The sequence below is a fragment of the Zophobas morio genome, unplaced genomic scaffold (genome assembly GCF_036711695.1).
Source record: "Zophobas morio isolate AGI-343-1 ecotype UQ-CSIRO unplaced genomic scaffold, CSIRO_AGI_Zmor_V1 ptg000014l, whole genome shotgun sequence".
Taxonomy (NCBI): Eukaryota; Metazoa; Arthropoda; class Insecta; order Coleoptera; family Tenebrionidae; genus Zophobas; species Zophobas morio.
Genome location: NW_026972119.1, coordinates 7,619,710 through 7,625,903, shown reverse-complemented (window position 1 = coordinate 7,625,903; position 6,194 = coordinate 7,619,710). Strand labels below are relative to the sequence as shown.

Sequence of the window (6,194 nt, the reverse complement as noted above, 5' to 3'; positions counted from 1 at the left end):
CTGGCGAAATTCAAATCAAGGCAAAAAAACCTCTTAAAAACGTAGTATACAGAATATCCTGTATGCGAGATGTGTTCGGAGATGCAGATGGTGGAGGAATAATAACAACAAAGACTGCGCTCATTTTTATCGTCTTCAAAACATGTAAATATTTTTTTTTAATTTTTGTGAAAGATACAAAATCTTCATAAAATAGTTCGCCGAAATAATTTTAACATTTTAATTAATTTAATTTTGATGAATTGAAAAATGTCTGTCTTTTTTATGTAGATTTCTTTGGTTCATCATATTTCCTTACTTTTCTGATACACATAATATGCAGTTGTCGCTTTTTCAAATATTGTTTGCGGAGAAATATGTATTTAAAATGTTTGAACTTGCGTGCATGCCACATATACTAATACATATACATAGACCATTAAGGGTCTGGTTATACAGTTATTATCGTCTTTTAACTAAAATCCCTGAATCAAATTTTTGAAAATATTCGAAACAAGTTGAAGAATTAACTTAGTAATTTTGATGTTTTAAAATGTGAATTTAATTGGCAGTCTAAAATTCGAATAAACATTGTCAAAAATGACATCTGTCAACTGTAAAGAATGACGTTAAGGATCTTATTTTTAACAAATTATTAATCGATTATTAATAATTAATCATTTAACTGTCTATTAGACATGCAATTCGTTAGAACAAATAAGAATTACGAATTTAATTCTTGAATTCTCTGAAGTTTAATATTTTCAAGTGTTTGGTGCAAGGACTTCTAACCATTTTTTCGAGTTCCTCAAAACAAAAAAAAAACGCTGTTTTGGTAGTATTCATACTCGTCAGAATTTAACAGAAAAAATGAAGTGCTTAGCAAAGTTTCAAACTTCCTAGGAACGGTATCGCGCATTTTCTGAAAAACATATTAAAAGTATTCAAGCTGAGTAGAAATTGGTTGAGAGTAGGATCAGACGGGATTTCTACCTTCCTTCTATGTATGTAAAAGATTCCACGTACATATTCGTTAAACCTCTTTATTATATCGCCGCCTGAGAACTTGTTTGATCTACAAACCAGAGCGCACTCAGGCCAATATCGACTATAAGCGATTTATCTACAAGCCGAGTTTCGTTAGAGCTGATCTGATACACTCTACTACGAACTAACCCGTTGCGACCATCTGGTCGGAATTTACAACGAATAAGTGAACAAAGTTCTTGAACATCTTAACGATTTAATATTTAATGTTCCCGAATGACAAAATTTACATTTCAAATTGTACTATCAAATGGTAAAACGCTCACCAAAATTTGTCATCAGCAATGAAATGTCGTAATCTACAAATTTTACAATAGTAGATAATTTAAATTTTATATCCTCCGTTCACGGTTTATCAATCCGTGTTGAGCTTTTAGCTTAGACGTCACGATTTTTGGAAAAAAAATCAAAATTTTCCAATTAATAATTATTGGAAACATGTTAAATCGTTAGTCAAAATTTATTCGTTGTCCCCAGGAATTGATGGTACAATTTTGTCGAATAAATGTTATTTAAATGTTAAAAAGTAGCATAGTTTTGAACTTGTGTTTTATAAATACCTACGTTATTGAGATGTTTCGGCTTTTCGATTTCTCGATTCTTCAACTGTAGATGTTTCATTTTTTCCATTCTTCTAATTTTCGATTTTTAGATTTTTTTCAATTTTCTTGCTCACTTTACCGATGTTTCAATGATACGATTTCTCAATTTTTGTCCTTTTCAATTTTACGATTTTTAAATATTTCGATTTTTCAATTTTTCAAATTTTGACGTTTCTAAATTTTCAGTTTTCCGATTTCTGCACTAATCTTTTTTTTATTTTCCCATTTATCGACTTCCCAAAGTTTCGGTTTTTTCAATTTTCCGGATTTTTAAATTCTCGATTTTTCCAATGTTTCTTTTCTATTATTTTTCGATTTTCAGTTTTTTCACTTTTTGATTTATCGAATTCAGATGTTTCGTGTTTTGATTGTCCAATTTCTCGATTCATCAATTTTTCAATTTTTAACTTTTCTTCTCAGCTTTTCAGTCCTCGATTTCTCAGTCCTCTGATTTTTCGATCTCTCGATGTCTCAATTTTTAAATTTGTCGATTTTTCGATTTTTGGATTTCTAGGTTTTTCTATTTTTTACTTTTGGGCTTTTCAATTTTTCGATTTTCCAATTTTTCGATGTTTGGATTTTTCAGTTATCCGATTTTTCAATTTTTCAATTTTTTAAATTCTGGAGTTTCTATTTCTCGATTTTTTGATTTTTCAGTTCTTCAGTATTTCTATTTTTCAATTTTTCAAATTCTGACGTTGCTAAATTTTCAGTTTTCCGATTTCTGGATTAATCTATTTTTGATTTTCCCATTTCCCGACTTCTCAAAGTTTCGATTTTTCAGTTCTTCAATTCTTCGATTTTTCCATTTTTCGACTTTGCTTTTATGGTATTTCGATTTCTCAGTTTTCCAATTTTTCAATTTCTCAATTTTTGGATATTTCTTTCAGTTTTGAGATTATCCAATAATTTGATTCTTCGACTTTTCGATTTTTCAACTTCTAGATTTTCGATTTTTCAATTTTTCATTTTTTGGATTCTCAGTTTTTCGTTTTTTTAAACTTTAAATTTTTCGACTCTTGTATTTAGAATTCTCAATTTTTCATATCTTTTATATTTTAATTTTTCAATTTTTGATTTTTCAATTTATTGAGCTCTCGATTTATCGAGATTCAGATGTTTCGATGTTTGATTGTTCAATCTCTCGATTTATCAATTTTTCCATTTTTAACTTTTCGATTTTTCGATTTTGGCCTATTTCGGTTTCTCGATTTTTCGATTTTTCGACTTCTCAACTTTTCGACTCCTCGATTTCTCGATCTTTTGATTTTTCGATTTCTTGATGTCTCAGTTTTTGAATTTTTCGAAGTTCCGATTTCTGATTTATCCGATTTTTCAATTTTCCAACTTTTTCAATTTTCGAGTTTCGATTTCTCGATTTCTTGATTTTTCATTTTTTCGATTTTTAAATTTTAGATTTTCGAATTTTTATTTTTTTTTTTTTATTTTTTGATATTTCGAGTTCTTTATTCTTCAGTTTTAAGATATTTTAATTTTTCAATGTTTTAAATTTTAGACTTTTGGATTTTTCGATTTTTCGGTTTTTCAATATTTTTTAATTTTTCAAATTTTGACATTTTTGAATTTTCCGAATTTACCGATTTCTCAACTAATCCTATTATTTCATTTTCCCATTTCTCGACTTCCCAGAGTTTAGATTTTTCCGTTCTTCAGTTCTTCAATTTTTCGATTTTTCGGGTTTTTGATTTTTCAATTTTTTGTTTTTTTAAGTTTGCGATTTTTTGACTTTGCTGTTTTGACTTTTTGATTTCCCAATTTTTCAGTTTTTTTATTTCCCAATTTTTGGATATTTCGTTCAATTTCAACTTTTCGATATTTTAAATTTTCAGTTTTTAAAATTTTAGGTTTTTCAATTTCTCGAGTTTTCAGTTCTTCTATATTTCTATTTTCCAATTATCCGATTGTTCAATTTACAATTAAAGAATTAATTCTAAATCAAACAAAAAAATACTTGCATATCAAAATCGAGTGAAATATGTGATTAGGTATGTTTTTAAATAAAAGTATCCAAATAATACTCACTTCCCGCAGAAATTCTAAAGGCTAGAGTCGACATTGGCCTGAGCGCGCTCCGGTCTGTGGATCAAACAAGTTCTCAGGTGACGATATGTTCAACTTAATATTGAAGACGTCCACTTTTTCTACTGCTTGGAAAAGAACTTGTCTCACTCCGGAGAGTTTGATAATATTGAGAAATATAGACCGATCTCCATGTCATGTAATTTTACGCAAATTATACAAAATATTAATCTTAAGTTATTACTTTTTGGGTAGTCTACTGACTTTTATTTCTAAATGGTTTTTTTGTAATTGTATTTTGTTTTTTATTTTCATTCATAGCGCGTTTCATCTTTTTTTTTGCATTACGTAAAAGTAAAACTTTCGGTAAAAGTTCTTCATATTCTTGTGAATATATTTCATTTATAACATTCACTATTAACATTTTGAGATGACGTCATCATATTGTTGGTGAAAATAATCAGAAAAATTTTGGTTGGTATTTTATCGTCTATAAGATACTCGGAACACACGTAAAATTTGACAATTATCGATGACGGAGTTTCGGAGATTATCTGTCTAATAAAAATCGACACAGACGACAGACAGACAGAGTGGGTCACAAATTTAACGTGCTCTATACAATATTCTTCTGTAATAGTTCATAGTTGTGATCAAATAGATGTAATATCACTGATTTTACAAAAACGTTCAAATCAATTCAAATAGATCATTGAATTCTTCTCAAAAAATTGGAAACACATGTTTTATCTGGAATGATAATAATAGTAGTAATACATTCTTATTTATTTAACCGTAATCCCTTTCTTCGATGTCATAATTTCACTTCTAATTCGTTTATAGCATCCTGAGGCGTGTCTCAAGGGAGTAACTTCGACCCTCTCTTATATTAATGATTTTCCAAAAGTGCAGAAATTTATTGTATGCTATCACAAATTATATGTACCCGTATAATAAAATCAGATGGAGACATTCATGATTGTAAAACACTTCAAATTTAGTTCGAACGTCTGGTTGGATATCTTGAAAAAATACTCTCATTAAATATCTTCACATATGTATGTATTATCGGTTGCTAGAAAAGTAAATCCGATTTTGTATTACTTTATGCAATTGAAAATTTTTTGAAATTTTGGTAATATTGGGCGGTATTTAATTAAACACAGTTTTAATTCTACATATATTTATTTACTGGCGTTTTATTTAAAAAAAAATTGTTGTTTTCTGGTCCTTGTTTATTTTGTTTCTTTTATTTATTTAGTAGCTGTCTTTAAGTTTTTTTTTATATTATCTTTTGAGTTTCTTGTAATTGGAGGTTTAGCCTGTTGTAAATGGAAATAAAATATTAGATTATCTTTAATATTATATTATTAAATGCTAAACATGTATAGAGTATTTAAAATCCTTGTATTATCTTCACTTGGAGAAAGAACATTATATAAAATCGTTTTATTTTACTCAGAATGAATATAATGGCGTAATATCACTTTGTTTTGTTATATAGAACTTTGATTTAGTGCAACCCAGCAAATGTACTATTTCTTAAAGTTTTCTGCTACTTTTAACTTAGGCGATTGCAACTCTTACGACTTACGGTTCTGCTCTATTTCACTTTAAACTATCGATTTAACACATTTGAGAGAGCATTTCAAGAATAATGAAATCTCTTCTTCATAGTATGAGAGGATCTTGACCTATTTAACCGCCCTGCTGTTGGTGGTAATAAAGGAAGATATTATTTAAGAAAGTGGAGTATAACGTCAACGATAAAATTTGTTTATCTCCTTGCAGCTTCACCGTGGCCAGTAAACCCAGTTTCATCGACTACTCTGTAATAAATCGTGGAATAACATTAAGATAATATATCAGTTTCTTTACCCCTGCAACATTACAGCTCGAACGTTCACAAGATAAGCATTAAATTACATCTGAGTTTCTATGACGTCAACGTTTGCGACCTGATCTTACGTATAATTACGAGATTACGGAACGTGCTGATAAGACTCTGTAAAATCCATCCCGAGATCGGGAAATTGCATGAATTACCATTACCGGCTTGTAGTTTTTCCGCTGAAACTTACCAGGATTAAGAAGTCAACTCGTATGATCAAACATAGGCGTCCATAAAACTCATGTCGTCGTTTAGACTTGAAGAGAAGTTGCCGCCTTAAGCCCGAGAAAACTGCCTACAATAAAGTAACTGTCTTCTCGAGAAACTCGAAATTACCTGCGAATAATAAAGTTCTCCGCATCAACTTCATCTAATTTGTTTGTTTGTAGTGACTCTGAAAAATTGTTCTCGCGGAAGAATACAAATCTGGCGTTCAAAATGAATACTGGAGAAAGCTGTTTGACGTCTACATCAAAGTAATAAATAAAAACACATTGACACTTGTACGAGATTACAGCCTGGCTAAATTAAACTCGGAATATTACGTTCCTGCCACAATGAACATTTAACATTTCGATCTGACTGATATGGTTGGTGTATGGTCCTAAAATGCCAACTTCGATCATTAACTAAGC

At 29.6% G+C, this 6,194-nt stretch overlaps 1 long non-coding RNA gene across 1 annotated transcript; it reads right to left on the bottom strand.

The window, feature by feature from the left end:
- Positions 1–5,552: 5,552 nt before the first annotated feature.
- On the bottom strand, positions 5,553–5,984 carry LOC135128771 (uncharacterized). The gene is made up of 3 exons (XR_010280464.1): positions 5,896–5,984; positions 5,750–5,850; positions 5,553–5,673 (listed from the first exon to the last, which is right to left on the bottom strand). It is a non-coding gene; the product is annotated as an uncharacterized LOC135128771 (long non-coding RNA).
- Between the last annotated feature and the right edge of the window lie 210 nt (positions 5,985–6,194).